Source organism: Vanacampus margaritifer, chromosome 16, assembly GCF_051991255.1.
Source record: "Vanacampus margaritifer isolate UIUO_Vmar chromosome 16, RoL_Vmar_1.0, whole genome shotgun sequence".
NCBI classification, from domain to species: Eukaryota; Metazoa; Chordata; class Actinopteri; order Syngnathiformes; family Syngnathidae; genus Vanacampus; species Vanacampus margaritifer.
In genome coordinates, this window is record NC_135447.1 from 4,905,836 (window position 1) to 4,926,519 (window position 20,684).

The 20,684-nt window shown below is 37.0% G+C and overlaps 1 protein-coding gene across 5 annotated transcripts in view; it reads left to right on the forward strand.

Moving 5' to 3' along the window:
• The first annotated feature begins 369 nt into the window (after positions 1–369).
• The window catches only part of srrm3 (serine/arginine repetitive matrix 3), a 66,780-nt gene continuing 46,465 nt past the window's right edge, over positions 370–20,684 (forward strand). For all 5 annotated transcript variants that reach the window (XR_013288590.1, XM_077546467.1, XM_077546468.1 and 2 more), the window contains exon 1: positions 370–593. The gene's annotated coding sequence lies outside the window, so the exon portion shown is untranslated. The remainder of the gene's footprint in view (positions 594–20,684) is intronic.

The window sequence follows — 20,684 nt, forward strand, 5'->3', positions numbered from 1 at the left end:
GTAAATGTAAGAAGTCATCAGCAAAATAGTCATGTGAAGAATAAGTAGTAGTAGAAATATCTAACAGTGGCGAAGTATCCACTAGATGGCCCTGAAGTGCAAAACACGCCAAGTAATAACTAAACCACAACTAATCTCGCCACCAGAACCAAACGATGAGAGTAATGTTTAGATGTGCGGTTATGCATATTCTTATGCGTGTGTTTTTCCTGTCGTGTTTAATTTTATGTTTGGTTTATGCCAAGCAAACACCTGTACGTCTTCATCCCTCCAGTAGATGTCGCTATCACAGAAGGCTTCACGTTGCACTCTAAACCTCCCCTTCGACAGAGGGCGCTGTCTAGACCCAACCTGAGCAAAAGGTTTATTTTCCCTCCTATCTTTCCCACACAGCTCATCGGTGAGCTGTCCACTTCAGCACCACAAGCCGAGCACAGGCAGCGGGGACTAGCTAATGCCGCAGCGGAGGAACGAAGAGGAGGACCAAGCCGCGGCTTATCATCAGCACCAGCTACCCAGTCAACAAGACCGACGAACGAGCGCCAAAGCGGGTGGCGGCGCCTCCGACTGCGTGGCCGAAGACTGCGGGAAAGGTAAGAGTTTCGAAGAGGCTTAAATGGGATCAAGTGGATAATAATGTGGCATAACCGAAGGGAGGATAACGAGCTCGCCACGTAAATTGTGTGCGTGTTAGCTTCACCTGCGTCAAAACAACGTTCAATAGTTTTGGTTGACAAAGGGCGAAAAGGGAGCCGTGTCCCGTTATCGCCACGGCCTCCCCTCCGCTGTGCAGATGGTGCGGTTTTCTATCGCCCGTCCATGTTTCGCAGCCTCCCCGCGGCCAGCTGCCGCTTCATTGTCAAGCCGCCCGCCCCCCTCCCATCCCCCGTCTGCCTGCCTGCCTGCCTGCCTGCCTGCTCCTACGCCTCCAGCCACGGGACAACAACATTTCACAGCTTGCTTTTTTTGGTGCCGTCAAAGGAAACCAGCCGGTGCGGTTTATTTACTCGCCACGCGTTGTAATTCTCGACAGAAACACTCACACGCTGTACTTAAGTGGAAGTAGAAATTGTTAAAACGGGAAGGTATCTATTTTTCAAAAGGGAGTAAATGTAAAAAGTTGTCATCAAATGAAATACAGTATTCAAATAAAGTAGGGAGACCGGGGCTAGTTGTATCACTTTTTATACGGTTATATTCTTGGAATTAATACATCATATGTACCAAATGAAAGACCAAAGTCTTAGGTATATTTTTTGTATTCATGTCATTTTCATACCTTGCGTCAGTGCAGAGTTATAAGCTACCAAATAGAGGGACTAAACATGTGACAAGTTGTCACACTATATGGGGTAAGATGTCACACTGCAATTTTGTAACTAATATAACAAGGACAAAATTATCTTTATTCTCCTGTTTTGTTTTTACAGCCAGAAAAATCGTTTAGCATTGATCTCGAAAATGTACCAAAGTACTTGAGCAAACGTTAACATAAAATATTATGAAAGAGATTAAAGTCCCGAAAAGTTCCAAACCAAACCTGGCAAACTAATTTCCTCAGTCTTCAGACTCGTCATCTGAAGAACAATTCCGGCATACGTAAACAGAGTTGCCAGAGGTGCATTTTCCATTGGCCCATTTTTTTACATATGTGACAACAAACCCCAAAATGACTGAGACAAGTTGCCCCAAACTACCATGTTCCAATGCAGATTGTATTCGCTTTCAGACCTTGTGGTCAAATATTTGTCTGCTTGAATGGTTAATGTAATTTAAGCATGACGATGCCGCTTCATTGAATTTGTAAGATACTATTGGAAAGCAAAGCCGTTTTCTACTTATAGTCACAATGTGACATACTTTTTAGTACTTTACTTGACACTTCTGCAGTGACTCCAGTTGTTCTCCTGCATTCAAGCATCCTTTCCGGCAGCCTCAAACTGCTCCTCCTCCCGTCCTACTTCCCTCCACTCAGGAAAGGGAGGACGTCGGGCTACAGTTGAGCGGGTGGCAAAGGAGGAGCAGCAAGAGCTCCCTCTGCTCATTTAAAGAATAATAGATGGAGATCTGTGGGGAACGTTCGTCTGAACTCATTCACTGCCATTGACGGCTATAGACGTCAAAAATTCATTTCAACCATTTCTAGTAATTTAACATTTTTTTGTTAACAAGAGAAAACAATATTGTACATTTAGAACAGATATAAAATGTGTGATTAATTATTGAAGTCATGCGATTAATTACAATTAAAAATTTTAACCGCCTGAAGCGATAATTTTTATTTTATTTTTAAATTAGGGGAATCAGACGATTAAAACTTCACTAATTAACTCTTGATTAATTACAAATGTTATATCTGTTCTAAATGTACAATAAAACATATATAGGTTTACATACTCATGTTAACAAAAGTGAAAAAAAAAAAGTTAAACTAATAGAAATAGTTCAAATGAATTTTTGACGTCTATAGCCGTCAATGGCAGTGAATGAGTCGACTTGAAACAGAAATTGAGCACCACTGGATTTTATGCCTACATGTCAGGTGGTCTTTGTATTATGCGAAGGACTTGTTTGTATGTGTGTGTGTGGGGGGGGGGGGGGGGGGGGGTTGATGGAGGAGAATATTTTTAGTGCTAGATGATTTCTAAAGTGTCATTTTTTAAGAAAGCTGTTTTGGGCGGGACTGCAGTGCGATGCATGACAGTGCAGAAAACCCCAAATTCATCTCTTTCCGACAATGATAACATCATGACTGGGTATAAAAATGTTGAATCCAAATGCCCTTTAGTATCTTAGAGCAGTGACGTAGCAATTAGCACTTCTGCTTCACATTTCTTAAGTTTGGATCTCGGTGTGGAATTTGCACGTTCTGCTGCGCTTGCAGGGTTTTTCTTTCCCAAGTTCTTCTGACCTAAAGGTCATTGATTAGAATTAAATTTTTTACATGTGTGGATATGAATGGTTTGGATGGATTAGCATCTTACAGTCAGAAACACAAACTCCATTTTAAGATCCTGTAGTGTTTTGATTTCAATTCATTTGATTTCCTTGAGAGATAGACCGAGATGTTTTTCTCAGGGCCGATACCAATGCAGAAGTCAAGGAGGCCTTAAACCAATATTTGTAACCAATATTCCCGTTGACTAAAAATAAGAATATTGGTGTCAATTTAAAACCCGTGGGCAGTATTTTATTTTGAAATGGCTTGGTCAGAACCAACAAAAAGCCAAAAAATGGACACAATAACGCTTAGGGGTTAAAATAAAAAAATAAAAAAAATAATAATAATAATAATTAAAAAAAACCCTCCAAGATGACTTATCATTGTAAGCAAATCTCCAGCATGACAAGTTAGCAAATGAATCTACTGTTGTTCAAACGTTTCCATTTTTAATCATCCCTTGTGTACGCCTATTTTCACACAGACGTGCTGTCTCTGCTGTCACAGGGTGTTTTTGATGTCTTTATCTTTTCAGACCATTTTTGCTGTGCAGTCACAGTGTGACTGCGTGTAGGCTGGCGCGTTATTTAAGTCTTGCTCACCGTATGTTTATTTTAGGTTTGCATTCTTCGAATCATGTGCATGCGTGTGCCAGTTGACCCAGGCGGCGTTCTATACGAAGTCAAAACACGCTGCCAGACTCTTACGTGACTTTTCATGATGACACGCGACATCGGATGTTGAGTCTCCCTGGCGATCTGCTTCGTAAATTCGGTCTTCGTGGGTTCAAGTCTTCCTCTGCGGGAAGCTTTTAAGCAACTTGGAAGATCACAAGAGAGCGCCTGCTTCGACTTTGAGATCAAAGGGAAATTTTCGTCCCACGTTTCCACTCCTCGTGAAGATGGTGGGCGAAGAAGAAGAAGGAAAAAAACGGATTAAAATTTAGATCAAAGATTAGAACTGAATAATTCAACTCAATTTGTGGAATTGGAAGGAGGGTGTTGATAATGAATTTTGTGCGTCCCACATTTATTCCTAATTATTCATGCTTTATTCATAAATGCGTCAACTCTATTCCTTCATGTAAGCCTATTTTTAAACCTGTCATTTTAGGGGTGTGAATTGCCTCGTACCCGGCGATTCGATCCGTATCACGATTCATAGGTCACAATTTGATTACATACCGATTAATGATGATGCGAATCTATAAGTCGATTATTGCGATTTTTTTTTCTTTTTTTAAAAAAAATTAAAAATACTAATCAGTAGTGATAGACAAATGAAGCTTCATGAAACACTTGTGATATTGCTTAACTCCTCTAGATGGCACTCTTGGTTTAAATGGGCCAGCTAGCTAGCTAGCTAGCTAAGCAGCTAACCAGACAGACAAATTAAGCTGTATGAAGCGCCTGTGATATTTTTTTTACTCCTCTAGATGGCACTCTTGGTTTAAAAGCCAACCTCAAATAAGATGTTTTGTTGAATATTCCCATCAAAAATTGATGTTTAAAAATCGATTTGGCCGCATATTGAACCGATATGAGAATTCTGGACGATAATATCGCGATATAGCGCCAAAATTATTTTTTTTAACACACATACTGGTATTTAAAAAAAATATATTTTTATGTTTTTTTCAATTTTAATTTGAGTTATTTTGCAAAATCTGCAAATTAGAATAACCTTGCAAAAACAAATGAAACAACTTTTTTTTCCTTTAACACCCCTATGTATAACGCACTGTATCTGCCAACTGATATGTGTTTGAGTTTGGCCAATACAAAAAAAAAAAAGCCACATGAAATTGCTTTGCTGAATTTGAGAAACGGAGGTATTCTATTAGAGCTGTGCCCTTTTGAAGCCGCCCCACAGTATGTGTTCAAAGGGCACTGTTCGACTGCTTGTTAGCCAGTGCGCATGCACGTGTGCACGTATGTGCGCTGCTGTCCCCACAGCGATCCCGTGCTCAGCTTTCTACCTCACCAACTTTAAAGCTGCTTTGACGGTTTTTCCAGCATTATTTAAAAATTTGCATTAAAGTGTATTACAAAAGCATTTTTTCCTCCATATTACTGCTTATTAACCGGTGATTGGTGTTTTATTTTGTACTGTAAAAAAAATAGATGTTTGCAAATGTTTAAAACGACTAAATCCTTAATTAACATGCCGTCCACTTGAGCCATGCCGAATAGCAGTCACATTTGTCTACGACGTGTAACCGGAGCGAGAGCGTAATTGCGTCGGACGAGCAGCGCTGTCCGGCTTAATGAGTGACAGTTTCGCATCGAGTGAAACCAGCAGACAGCAGCAGATGACAAAATGTCATCAGAGCCAGAGTTGCGCCGCGGGATACAATTCCATTTATTCGTCCACAACACAGGAAATAGGACACAGAGGAGCAACGGGCAAAAAAAAAAAAAAAAAAAAGTGATGCTGTGAGCAAAAAAGACTGCTAAAAATATGATGCAGATCTTTGACCTTTCCTTTACAGAACAAAACAAAGGATTTTTTTTTTTTTTTTGTAGCATCCTATCCTGTTGTTCTGCCCTCGCCTTTGGGGTCAGTCTCAATTCAAAATACATTTTGCTTGCTTTAGCCTCAGCTCAAGGCCTTTTTTCATTTAATTTTGTTAGCTGTTTGAATGTCATCTGCTGTCTTTGGACATGCGCCGTCTCTAATAATTATTACTATTAACTCATTCACTGCCATTGACGGCTATAGACGTAAAAAAAAAATAAAAAATCATTTGAACTATATTAGTTTCACTTTTTTTTTAAAATATGATGCAGATCTTTGACCTTTCCTTTACAGAACAAAACAAAGGATTTTTTTTTTTGTTTTGTTTTTGTAGCATCCTATCCTGTTGTTCTGCCCTCGCCTTTGGGGTCAGTCTCAATTCAAAATACATTTTGCTTGCTTTAGCCTCAGCTCAAGGCCTTTTTTCATTTAATTTTGTTAGCTGTTTGAATGTCATCTGCTGTCTTTGGACATGCGCCGTCTCTAATAATTATTACTATTAACTCATTCGCTGCCATTGACGGCTATAGACGTAGAAAAAAAATAATAATTTGAACTATATTAGTTTCACTTTTTTTTTTCACTTTTGTTAACAAGAGTATGAAAACCTAGAATTTTTTTTATTGTGCATTTATAACAGATATAAAATGTGTGATTAATCGATTAATTACAATTTAAAAATGTAATCGTCTGACACCCCTCATTTTTTATAATCTTTTTAGTAATAGTTGAAATGAATTTTTGACGTCTATAGCCGTCAATGGCAGTGAATGAGTTAATGTGAAAAATAAATAAAAATAAAAATAATTGTAATGATTTTTTTCAAATTTTTAATCTTTTTTTTTTTTTTAAGAAATGATTATTAAAAATTAGGGGCATCAGGCGATTACAATTATGAATTGTAGTTGATCACATGACTTCACTAGTTAACTCAAGATTAATCACATATTTTATATCTGTTCTAAACGTACAATACATTTTTTTTTCTAGGTTTTCATACTCTTGTTAACAAAAGTGGAAAAAAATGTGAATCTAATAGCAGGCTGTATTTTTTTTAATTTATTTTTTTACTAAATCAGACCAACCAGCTTCCACTCAGTCATCCTTGTGGTTACCAAGAAATTCCAGCAGTCCAAATATTTCTGGCAATGATTGGCGAGAGCACTCGAGCATGGCCCCGCTCCTCAAAACTGCACGGCAGCCTATGGTAACCTTCTACTTGAGCGAGCAGGTAATAGACATGGATAGCGGCTTGTGAATTATTTAGAAGCTTGGTCAGGCATTGTGTGGCAGGCGCAGACACTGGGATGGAAGGGAGGGTGGCGGGGACATGAGCTGGCAGCCCCCATGGCAGTCTTTGTATCCTGTTAAGAGTAGAACAGTTGAGCTTACGTTATGCTTGGTCTGCAGTTCATTATAGTGAGTATTTAACTCTTTCACAAAGTATCTATTAATGAATGTAAACAGAATTATCAATTAATACCTAAAAGTAGATGCTGCAAAATGTTCTGTTGGAAGGAAATGAATATAATGCAAAATAGATGGATGGATTGACAGAGAAGCTTAATTTAAGGAGTCTATTTCTTATGATTATATATAGTTTCATGGAAATTTCCTTTAACTCATTCGCTGCCATTGACGGCTATAGACGTCAAAAATTCATTTGAACTATTAGTTTAACATTTTTCCAACTTTTGTTAAGGGTATGAAAACCTAGATTTTTTTAAATTGTATTAGAACAGATATAAAATTTGTGATTAATTGTGAGTTAACTAGTGAAGTCATGCGATTAATTACGATTAAAAATGGTAATCGCCGGACGCTCCTAATTTTTAATAATCTTTTCTTAAAAAAAAAAAAAAGATGATTACAAATTTGAAAAAAATCATTACAATTATTATTATTATTTTTTTTTCACATTAGCTCATTCACTGCCATTGACGGCTATAGACGTCAAAAATTCATTTCAACTATTTCTATTTAAAAAAAAATATATTTAACATTTTTTCCACTTTTGCTAACGAGAGTATGAAAACCTAGAGCACAAAACATTCAATCACGATTTAAAAAAAGAAAAGAAAAGATTATTAAAAATTAGGGGCGTCAGGCGATTCCATTTTTTAAATCATAATTAATCACATGACTTCACTAGTTAACTCATGATTAATCACTCATTTTTCAAAAAATTCTAGGTTTTAATACTCTTTTTAACAAAAGTGAAAAAAAAGTTAAACTAATAGAAATAGTTCAAATGGATTTTTGACGTCTATAACCGTCAATGGCAGTGAATGAGTTAAAAAATGGGGAGTAATATTTACTTGAAAACACCTAGTAAAGTTTTTTCTAAGTCAATTTTACAAGGAAAGTTTTGAGTACATTTTACTAGTTTATTTAAAAAAATAAAAAATGTAAACGTTGACTAACAAACTCATGGCCTTCAGCTACCACCTGAGCCGTGCCACCCATTCCGTTTGCCACTATACTGCATTGCTGGTGTGTCCAAAATGAGACCAAAACCGGGCAATATACTAACGCACAGAAGTAGTGGCTGTCACCCAAGCTGAAGGTCATGAGTTTGTTTCTCAATGCTTACATAGCTTCTTTTTTGTTGTCGTTTTATGAATTAACGAGTCAACTGTACTCAAAATTCCCCTTGTGAAATTTACTTTGAATTTCTGAATGAAAAACTTTGCTAGTTTTTTTTTCCTCAAGTAAATATTACTATTTTTTCTGTTTTTTCTCTTCTTCTTTTTTACCCCACAAATCCTATGCTGGGTTTGAAGGGAACTTGCATGCCTTGTGCTTTTTTTTTTTTACCATGAGTGAAAAACGGAACATTCTAACTGTGGATGGTGAAACCTATAGGCAGAGGTGGGAGCATGTCACATACAGTAAGTGCTTCTTAAATTCTGAATTGCACAATTTCAGAGGAATTCAAGAGCCCGCTGTCCATGAGCTAATTACAATTATGCTCCTAGCTACAACAGTCTCAGGCGATCCCAGCCAGCTTTCAATAAGCTCATCAAAACTGGTGACACGTTGTCGCAGTTTACTGGAAACAATTGATTTTGTATGCATGTCATTATTAAAAAAAAAAAAAGACACCGTCTGGTACCAAGAAAACAATTAGCTTACTGGAGATATCAGTGAAGGAATAGACAAAGCTTAAAGAAGCTCTGATGGACTAGATGAGATGACAAAGGCAAGGATTTTGATTTGAATATTAGGATAGTGTCCATTCTGAGCCAGTTCAGGCGCTCACATTTTCTTAATGAATTCATGTAAAAAAAAAAATATATATATATTCCTTGACTTACTGTGACTGAGCATGACTGCACAGCTCCATCCAACCGAACCATGACTCGACGAAATGACAAAAAAGCCATGAAGTAATGTGTAGTAATATAAAATAAAAAATAATATATATTGATTTTTACAAACTCTTGTAGTATGGACGTGACTAGAGTACAGTAACACGTGTGCCTTTTAATCCATTGATACTAATTTGGCCATATTAGATACACTTGCACAATAGTCTAATCCAGTATGATTGTTATGATTTTATTATTTGGATTTTCAATACCGTAAAATGAAACTTTTTGTGCTGTGATTTTAATATACGGTATTGTTGACCTCAATTAGATACATAAGGTAGACAAAATAAAAGCACTTTTTTAAAATTATTATTATTTTGTTGTATTTCAAGTATTGCACCTCTTTACCGGTTTACCTTTGTTGTCTTTATTTAGTCATGCTTTCTAATGGCCATTGAAACACTGGGATGTAGGAAAAGCACTAAGAATGTTTATTAAGAAATATCTGATTCAGAGCCTCTTGTGTAAATATCATTATTTAAAATTCTGTGCATGTGTGTGCATAAATGTGGTAATAAACTAGACCATCTTATAGGTTTAATTCTTAAAAAAATGTTTACTGCAAATATGGTTCTAAGCTGTTACGAGATGCAATGATCACAACTGTTGAAAAAATTAAAAAGCAGAAGTTACTGGCTCTACAAAGACGTATGCCAGAATGGCTCTGCAGGAAACAGATGGTGATGGGGGAGGGAAAGGGCAAAGGGGGGGGGGGTGCATAGTTAGGTGCGGCTGCCTGGCCAGAGGATATTACAGCAAGCCTGCATGGACACACTTCCTGGGGGATTAATAAACTGGCTGAAGAAGGGCCATGGCAGTGCTAGATTAGGGGGATGGGGTGGGATCCATTTTTTTTTGCATCTTCTAATGTTGATTTATTTTTAGAGGATAAGTCAGTCAATTTATCCATTTAATAGAAAGAGGAGCACAACTGTTGTTGTTGTTATTAATCGAGCATGCTTGTGACCCACATAAGAAACAATTTAGAATCTAAACTGACACACTGATGCAACAGACAAGATGATGCAAAGAAAACAATCTTTGTGATGGCGCGTGGCCAAACCTGTAAACCTTTTAAGAGGGTCTCATTTTTATTTTATTTATTTATTTATATTTTATATTATAGTTTGACTCACTAAAAGGAACAGTCCACCCCCACAATCGCAATGACTCGTCAATTTATCATCCTCCAATAACCAGGTTGTGGCCTGCTAACTAATAAACAGATAATGTAATGCAAATACATTTAAAATAAACAGTCTCGGAGGAAGTCTGCGATCTACCAAATGTTTTAGTTAGGCACTTTCAATATAGCATGTTAACTCATTCACTGCCATAAATTCATAAAAAAAAAATAATAATTAGGGGCAAGAGGCGATAAAATGTTTTAATTGTAATTAATCACATGACTTCATTAGTCATAGTCACAAATGTTCAAATATACAATAAAAAAAATTCTAGGTTTTCATACTCTCAAACTAATAGAAATAGTTTTTTTTACGTTTATAGCGGTGAACTGCAGTGAATGAATAAAAAAAAAGAAAGAAACTTTTATAAAAAATTCGGGGCGTCAGGCGATTAAAGTTTTTAACCGTAATTAATCGCATGACTTCACTAGTTAACTCGCAATTAATCACAAATTTTATGTACAAAACTAAATGTACAATAAAAAAATCTAGTTTTTCAACAAAAGTGGAAAAAAAACGTTAAACTAATACAAATAGTTGAAATGAATTTTTGACGTTTATATATAGTTTTTTTTTACGTTTATAGCGGTGAACTGCAGTGAATGAATAAAAAAAAAGAAAGAAACTTTTATAAAAAATTCGGGGCGTCAGGCGATTAAAGTTTTTAATCGCATGACTTCACTAGTTAACTCGCAATTAATCACAAATTTTATGTGCAAAACTAAATGTACAATAAAAAAAATCTAGCTTTTCAACAAAAGTGGAAAAAAAACGTTAAACTAATACAAATAGTTAAAATGAATTTTTGACGTTTATATATAGTTTTTTTTACGTTTATAGCGGTGAACTGCAGTGAATAAATAAAAAAAAAAGAAAGAAACTTTTATAAAAAATTCGGGGCGTCAGGCGATTAAAGCTTTTAATCGTAATTAATCGCATGACTTCACTAGTTAACTCGCAATTAATCACAAATTTTATGTACAAAACTAAATGTACAATAAAAAAAATCTAGATTTTCAACAAAAGTGGAAAAAAAAACGTTAATCTAATACAAATAGTTGAAATGAATTTTTGACGTTTATATATAGGTTTTTTTTACGTTTATAGCGGTGAACTGCAGTGAATGAATAAAAAAAAAGAAAGAAACTTTTATAAAAAATTCGGGGCGTCAGGCGATTAAAGTTTTTAATCGCATGACTTCACTAGTTAACTCGCAATTAATCACAAATTTTATGTACAAAACTAAATGTACAATAAAAAAAATCTAGCTTTTCAACAAAAGTGGAAAAAAAAACGTTAAACTAATACAAATAGTTAAAATGAATTTTTGACGTTTATATATAGTTTTTTTTACGTTTATAGCGGTGAACTGCAGTGAATGAATAAAAAAAAAAGAAAGAAACTTTTATAAAAAATTCGGGGCGTCAGGCGATTAAAGTTTTTAACCGTAATTAATCGCATGACTTCACTAGTTAACTCGCAATTAATCACAAATTTTATGTACAAAACTAAATGTACAATAAAAAAATCTAGATTTTCAACAAAAGTGGAAAAAAAAACGTTAATCTAATACAAATAGTTAAAATGAATTTTTGACGTTTATATATAGTTTTTTTTACGTTTATAGCGGTGAACTGCAGTGAATGAATAAAAAAAAAAAAGAAAGAAACTTTTATAAAAAATTCGGGGCATCAGGCGATTAAAGTTTTTAATCGGAATTAATCACATGACTTCACTAGTTAACTCGCAAGTAATCACAAATTTTATGTACAAAACTAAATGTACAATAAAAAAAATCTAGATTTTCAACAAAAGTGGGGAAAAAAAACGTTAAACTAATACAAATAGGTAAAATTTATTTTGGACGTTTATAGCCGTCAATGGCAGTTAATGGGTTCATAAAATACAAATCTAATTATGACTTAAGACTTTCCACTGTCCTTTCTAAAAAGCAGGCTGTCTCAATATCGACTTCACCTGGAGCTTATTTGCTCTAGGTGACATTTTCTGCCTCCTCCTCTACTCTACTCTGGCCGAAGGCTTTGTGTGACCTTTAAGGTGCCAACGTGAGCCCAGCGGAGTAGCCCAAGCTCACCTGACCTTTCGTCGTGCTTTCACACTGCCTGCTTTTCCCCCTCCGCAGCCAATTTACAGCCCGCCACCGCCTCTGCAGTCAGATCTACTGGGGGGGGGGGGGGCGGTCCTCGGCTCCCCCAGAGGACCAGCTCGCCTCAATCTATCGACGCGGGGAAAGCTGACATTGCGAGTTGACTTTGAGGCTCATACTGTGGATGTTATTATTGCAAATTTGCACTAAAACATCTGTCAGACTTTTCTCGGCGGGGCGATGTTCTAGTTCATAGTAGCTGTGAAAGTGCGCGTGCATTTGTGTAACTCTGTGACAACAGCTTTCAATTATTTTTATTGCTCAAATGAATAAATAATAGCAAGGGAGAAAAAGACGATTAACAGCATAAACAAAAAAAATGGAGGACATTTTAATTTGAAACATTTGCATTCTTTTCAAGGCATCACAGAATGGCACTTTTGTTATTCATGTGAAATACCAAATCAGTTTAAGTGACCTCGTGTCATTGACGGGATGAATGAATTGAAAATCAACTATAACAATAACAATCATGATGCACCTGTTGTTGGTGTTAATGGTGAATTTGTTTGCCATGAAAAAATGTGACAAAACATGTAAATTCATATTGCACATATTTGTCCGACCACTTTTTTTTTTTTTTTTTTTTTGCTCGACATAGTTACACTCTAAAAATTGATTGTTTAAAAAAAAACTACCAATCTAGTAGGTTAAGCTCATATTGGCTTGATTAACCAATAGATTGGTCAGACCATTCCGGGTGGTTACGGGCATACCAATTTTTGGGGTTAGGTTAGCCAAACAACCAATGAAATGTAATAAAAGAAATGTAGTGTGAAGGGATTACGGTAATAAAGAAATGTAGTGTGAAGGGATTACGGTAATAAAGAAATGTAGCGTGAAGGGATTACGGTAATAAAGAAATGTAGCGTGAAGGGATTACGGTAATAAAGAAATGTAGCGTGAAGGGATTACGGTAATAAAGAAATGTAGTGTGAAGGGATTACGGTAATAAAGAAATGTAGTGTGAAGGGATTACGGTAATAAAGAAATGGAGTATGAAGGGATTACGGTAATAAAGAAATCACCCGACGTACCATCACGACAGCCGCAAGTAGACCAAATTTCCTGCAGCCAATGACGGCCAAGCGGGGTGTGTCATCATGAATCATTTGAGCGCCGAACCCCTGGGACTGACTCACCATCCAACCCAGTTAAGAACCACTGTTTTATAAATACCAATTATTTTCATGATATAATTGTTTGTAATTCCAGAGAAATTAGAAGCTGATCATCATCCCTGAGTGGTGATTTCATTCACTTTGTAGCTTACTCATTGCGGCATGAACCGCTTTCACGTCATCTGCTCCTGTTCTTATCTGATATGATCCACCACTACTTCCTCGGTCTGTTTATGCAAACAAACTTTATTTGCACAGAGGCTAAGATTATATATAGCTGGATGCTTCTTCTGAAAGATGTCTTAATCCTTCGCCTAGCTTGCAGATTAGAGAAGCTTCTGCTTTTTGAAGATTTCTCTATATATCGACTCCCTCCCCATGGCATGTAAACACATTTGAACACCGATTAACGCCGAACCGTCGCTTTAGTCCGTCACATCCTCACTCTTAAAAAATAAACATGCGGCCTCCGCGAGGCAAAAAAAAAAAGCACATTCTGATATTCATGCCTGTGTCGTCTCTGGAGGCAGCGCGGCGGCGTCTGTTGTTACTGCGGCTGCTTCAGAGCCCACAAGCGCTTCTTTGACAGATGGCCGGAGGAGATGTGAAATCTGAACTGTCCGAGAGAGGAGGGTTTTCCTTAGTGGATTTGGGGTTTGTCTCATTTTATCGCTCTTTGTTGGTGGCGAGGGGTGCTTCGCGCGAGCCATTATTTAGACATAGCAGCACAGGAGCGGCGTAGCAAATAAGGGACAAGTGACCCATCTCACCTTTTGTTGGTTTGCTTTTTTTTTTTTTCTCTCTCGCATCGATTGTTGGTTTGTATTCCCTCTCAGGTTCACTTTTTTTCACAATATAAATCCTTACATGTTACTATCATGTGGACCTCGTTATTTCTGTATTACTCTCTCCGAATTGTAATACATGACATTGTTACTTTTGGCTAAAAGCAAAATGCTTAAGTATGACTTTTTTTTTTTTCTCCTGGAAAGCTCAGTATTGTTCATTCGGTAATTTTACCGATTTGACATGTCATCATCATTGCTCGCTCTATTTTTTTAATTTTAATTTTAATTTTTTTTTGTATGCGAGTGTGTGTGTGTATTCATTAGTTCACCTAAAACTTATTAAAAAAATCCCATACCGTTCACCTAAACCGAACACTTCCAGCCACAGTCGTGAGGCCGTCAGGAGACCCGAGGAAGGACCAAAGAAAAAAAATAAGACATTTAACCATAATACACTAATTGTCTTGCCTTTAATTGTGTAGCTTGGATTCCTCCCTCTTTCATTCCCAAAACATGCATGTGAGGTATACATAGGACTCTTTTCCATAGTTGTGAATGTGGGTGCGAATGGTTGTAATAGGGAGTTTGCATCGTTGTGGGAGGGAATGCAGCTGACTCCTGGCCAATCAAAGCGGCTCCCATCATTTCCGGGGTTCAGCCCACCTCTCAATAAATGTCAACTCACCAGTGACCCTAAAAATGCCAACACAACAGATGTGCACAATGAAATAGGGAAATGTGCTCTTCTAAGATACAGTACGTATTTTGTAAGACTTCTAAAATGTTTACAGTATTTCTTTTTTTCTTCAACCTTTGGCATAAAACTAAATGCTGAGGCACGATCGGCAGCTTTAAATTGTACTCCAGCGAATCTTTCCGCCATGCAGATCGCACGTCTCTCTTTGGTGAATTTTAAATGAAACGATGGGAGCCGCTTTGATTGGCCAGGAGTCAGCTGCATTCCCTCCCACAACGGCGCAAGTTCCCTATTATATCTTTGCTAGTCTAGCAAAATACAAAAGGGGAGAAAACTCCTGTGCTGGACACAAAATTAGGGTTGAAAGGAAATAATTGTTTTTATTAATCGTGATTTCAATATCAATCAAAAATAATTGTGATTATTATTTTTTTCTAAAATCGCCTACTGATCAGGATATATAGATGTGTTAAGGTCATGGAGGAGCTGAGAGGACTATTGACTCCAACCCTCCATCAATCAATTGGTATCTCTTTCCGAGACATTCCTCGCTCGCCCCCTGCCAGCCTTCCTGTCTCCAACATCATCTCGTTTCAGTTTGCAGTCTTGAATTCTGGTTTCATCCGGTAGTCCCTTGACTTGGAAATCCTGCACCAAAAACATTTCTTTTTCTTTGCCGATCGCCATTCCTCCATCTGGCATTTTGTTCACGGAGAACTAAGAACCGAGTGTCTTCGCTTTGAAGAGATTGTGTCCTCATTTTGACAGGCAGCGGAACGAACCGCCGGTGAAGAAAAGTGGAAAAAGCAGACGAGGGAGGTGAAAAAACGTCGGGGTAAAAAAAAAAAAAATGACATAACCTTGCCGTAATCTTTCTTTCTCTGCGGCGTTTCGGAGCCGTCAGCCAACTTCAGCGTTGCCCTTCATCTCCACTGTCGAGACACAATGTATACTTGGTTGAATACACTAATGATGCACAGAGGGGGCTTCATACACGGCAGGGTTTGTTCTTGAGGGTGCGCTTTGGCAGAAGGGCAGTTGACAGCAGCCCGCTCGTATCTACGGTTGGTGCGTTGCTGTTGTCGGGGTTGAGCGGGCATATTCAAGGACACACAGTTAATAAGTTAGAATTTGTTACACGTCAATTTACCAGCCTCCTTAGCAGAGAACGTACGCACTAAAGTTGGATTCTTTTTTTTTTTTTTTCTGGAGAGCTCAGTATTGTTCATTCGGTAATTTTACCGATTTGACATGTCATCATCATTGCTCTCTCTCTTTTTTTTTTTTAAATATATATATTTTTTTAATTAAATTTTTTACCAAGAGTTTTGATCATCCCTTTAGCAACGCTACAAGGCTTAACTTGCTTATTTATTTATTTATTTTTTGCTGCTGTTTGCGTAAATATATGCATTTTTACTATATACATTACATATACATTATTATATACACGTAGCGTTCCTAAAGAAACAACATGCGATCTGGAGAGTCACCCTCCCCCACGCCATGCTCTCGTCATTCACCAGACGCATCAAGAGTTTTTTTCTTCTTTTTTTTTTTTTTTTTTTTTCTGGAGAGCTCAGTATTGTTCATTCGGTAATTTTACCCATTTGACATGTCATCATCATTGCTCTCTCTTTTTTATTTATTTTTTATTTTTTTTAATATATATATTTTTTAAATTAAATTTTAATTGTGTGTATTCATTAGTTCACCTAAAACCTATTAAAAAAATCCCACACCGTTCACCTAAACCGAACACTTCCAGCCAGAGTCGTGAGGCCGTCAGGAGACCCGAGGAAGGACCAAAGAAAGGAAAGTGAAATCCAGCACCGACAAGACTCCACCCACCAGAGTCCTTCACCAACCCCAGAGACATCTAAATTCCAACAAATCAGGGAGACCTCAAGAGACCAAAGCAGAGAGACTGAGGAAAGGAAGGAAAAGTTGGATTCTTAATGTTCAGACAATATAAAAAGACAATAATTCAAACAACATAATTTCATTGGCGGACATTTTAGCTTATGTATGTTTTCCTTTCAGACTGGAATGACACCCTCTGTTACATGCTCAATTTCGAAGAGCACCTCCGCTCAATTGAATTTGAAATGGATGTCTAGGTTACCTTGGAGACATGCCGAGGCGGTGAGCAGAACATCACAGGAAGCATTTCATAAAATTAAATACGACTTCAATCCATTTTCCTTTAGCGCTTTTCCTCATTTGGGTCACGGGCAACCTTGAGCTATTTCGAGCTGTCTTTGGGCGGTTGACTGGCACTTACAGACAGACAATTTAGTTGAACGTTGTAGACCGAGAGACACGCGGACAAAACCAAGCCGGTTAAATGGCGGTCTGACAAATGAGTCCAATGAGCTTATTGTTATCTTTTATCTAATGAAGTGGAATTTGCAAGTTCAGCTTGTTATAAAGCTCAAATCTGGACAATGCTTCCATGTATCCTCCATGTTGTGGTGTGCTCGCACTGTGTCTTCCAGCTTGCTTGTGCCGCCTTTTTTTTTTTTTAGTTAAGTAGCTTTTGACGAAGCGGAGCAGCAGCGGGTGGAGGCTTCAGATCTGCAGATTATTGGTTCATTTGATTTACTTTTTTTTTCTCCTTACAGTTTGTTTCTATTTCCCTGTTATTATGTCCTTAACTCTTTGACTGACAAAAAACGTTAAATAACGTTTAGTAAAATCCTATGGAGGAGTGCCAAAGACGTTAAAAGACGTTTGTTTCAAAACAGAGGTGAAACTAACCATTTTCTATTGTTGATTACTGAAGAACAGCAGAATAAGGTAGAAACAAACTTTTTTTTCTGATGAAAGATTAGAGTCCAATCTTTCATTTGGTAGTATGTGTGTTTCCATAGTCCAAACACATACTTTTCTGTGGACCTTGAAAGATCAGTCAAAATGCTTAAAGCGGCTGGCACCCACGGCATCCCTTTTCTGAAAACGTCTGGCAGTCAAAGAGTTAATTGAATTGTGTTACCGTTGGAACGGAGTTTAAAAGAAACAAATGAACAAATCACCTAATTAATAAAACATACAAATATAAACATTACCAACCTCAACTTGCACACAATTTATATAGACTATCCTAAGACAAGGAAATTAGCAGTGGCAACTACAGTAATGACTAAAAGCAACTAGAATGAAAATCCAAATGAACAATTGAGTTGGTCATCAATCATTACAGAGCGACATTATGCTTGGTTGACAGCATGTTTGAGCTCACGGGTTAAAATGTACGAGTGTCTTTATGGAATCCCGCCTCATGTCATTCACCCCGTCTTGCATTATCAAACCCCTCCTGCTCATTTATGGTCTTGATTATCATATACAGTATCTTGGAACTCAACCTTCTGTCTTTCTAACGGATATTATGCTACCTCTTGGTGGGCCATCAGGACCACCAAGCGCTTCTTCATCCTGATTCATTCACTGCCTCCGAAAAAATAAATGAATTGCATTTGGATAATTGTTGGATGGCAGACGTAAAGCCCTCTATTATAGACTAAAGTGGATGTTAATATGACTGAGTGCTCAAAATGATTGCACTGATGAGGAGGTTGGCAATTTAAAAAAAAAGACTCTGCTGCTCCCCCAATCCCACTGAACACTGGGTGCTACATTAACTCATTCACTGCCATTGACGGCTATAGACGTCAAAAATTCATTTGAACTATTTCTATTTGTTTAACCCCCCCCCCCACACACACACACTTTTGTTAACAAGAAACCGAGAATTGTTGTTATTGTACATTTAGAACAGATAAAATGTGTGATTAATCGTGAGTTAACTAGTGAAGTCATGCAATTAATTACGATTAAAAGTCGTAATCGCCAGACGGTCCTCATTCTTAATAATCTTTTCTTTCTTTCTTTTTTTTTTTAAATCGCGTCAGGCAATACATTTTTTTTTAATTGTAATGAATTGCATGACTTCAATAGTTAACTCACGATTAATCACAAATTTTTACATCTGTTCTAAACGTACACAAAAATAGTGTTCTAGGTTTTCATACTCTAAACAAAAGTGGGGAAAAAATGTTGAACTAATAGAAATAGTTCAAATGGACTTTTGACGTCTATAGCCGTCAATGGCAGTGAATGAGTTAATTTTGTGTTCTGCCTTTTTTACAGCTTTAAGGAATATTTAGAAGTGTAATATTTTGATTTACTATTCTAATATTGAAACTTATTGAGAATATGATACAATGGGCAGTCGACACTCACAGCGGGTATAATAACAGCACATAAGACACAATAGTAAATTCAACCCCAAAAAAAAACAACAACATCTTTTCACGATTTTTGTCTTTTTTTCCATTTTGGAACGAGGCTGCAACATAAAAAATGTGGAGGAAGTGAAATGCCGTGAATACTTTATAACACCAGGCAACGCACTGCCAAATGTATACATGAATTAATTTATAGTACATACAACAGACATGTATTGCATACGAACAGCAGCAAGAATCGTCAGACATTACAGCGTTTCGGGAGTGAGTCAATGATTTTCTTTCTAATGGGTCAAAAGGAGCAATAATGAGAGCACAGATGTGAGGGAAGGGCTCGTAAAGAAGTTGCTGATTCCCGGCCACCTGTCCTCTTTTTGAAAAGAGATCATGTCATAACCCAACAGCAGCTTGATTTTGGTTACTGCTCATATTTCTGCCCTGAGTGATAAACCCCTGCCCATGTTGTGGTGTGGTACTTCCAGATGTTGCAGTTACAGGTCAAATATAATGAATTGGATTTTACTGGATGTTGTAAACATCCAGTGTCAAGAAAATCATCTCATTTAGGGCCAGCAGTCCTATATGTGAACTTGGCATGTTTAATGTTGCAACTATAAATATAAACGTGTTTGTCAAATGCCACAGTAAAGGCGGTGTTGGCCGTTCCACTAAATGTCACACAGATATGGATATATTATTTACAAGTTTACGAGAAGACATTGAGAATATGTCCCATAACACCGGAGAAAAGGAAACATGATATGTTACTTGCAAATTGCATGTATAGAATCAACACTGACGGTTCTTTAAATAGTGGCCTCAACTCTAATAGATGCCATGCCCCAACTCGATGTCACCTTCTCCCCCCGACGAAAGAAAAAGTCTAGATCCGATATAATTGCCTTTGCTGTGAAATCGAAATTGTGTTTTCGCACAAGAAAATCAGATGATAAAGCAACATTTACAACAGCTTCTGCCATTTTTTGTTACAAGTTAAAACAGAACTGAATCCAAGATGTCAAAACTCTCAGCTTGTCTTTTATCTGCTGCTGTTTACGTAAATATATGCATTTTTACTATATATATACATTACATATACATTATTATATACACGTAGCATTCCTAAAGAAACAACATGCGATCTGGAGAGTCACCCTCCCCCACGCCGTGCTCTCGTCATTCACCAGACGCATCAAGAGTTTTTTTCTTCCTTTTTTTTCTTCCTTTTTTTTTCTGGAGAGCTCAGTATTGTTCATTCGGTAATTTCACCGATTTGACATGTCATCATCATTGCTCTCTCTTTTTTATTTTTATTTTTATTTTTTTTAATTATTATTATTATTATTTTTTTTTATCAAGAGTTTTGATCATCCCTTTAGCAACGCTCCAAGGCTTAACTTGCTTATTTTTTTTATTATTTTTTGCTGCTGTTTGCGTAAATATATGCACTTTTACTATATACATTACATATACATTATTATATACACGTAGCGTTCCTAAAGAAACAACATGCGATCTGGAGAGTCACCCTCCCCCACGCCGTGCTCTCGTCATTCACCAGACGCATCAAGAGTTTTTTTCTTCCTTTTTTTTTTTTTTCTGGAGAGCTCAGTATTGTTCATTCGGTAATTTTACCGATTTGACA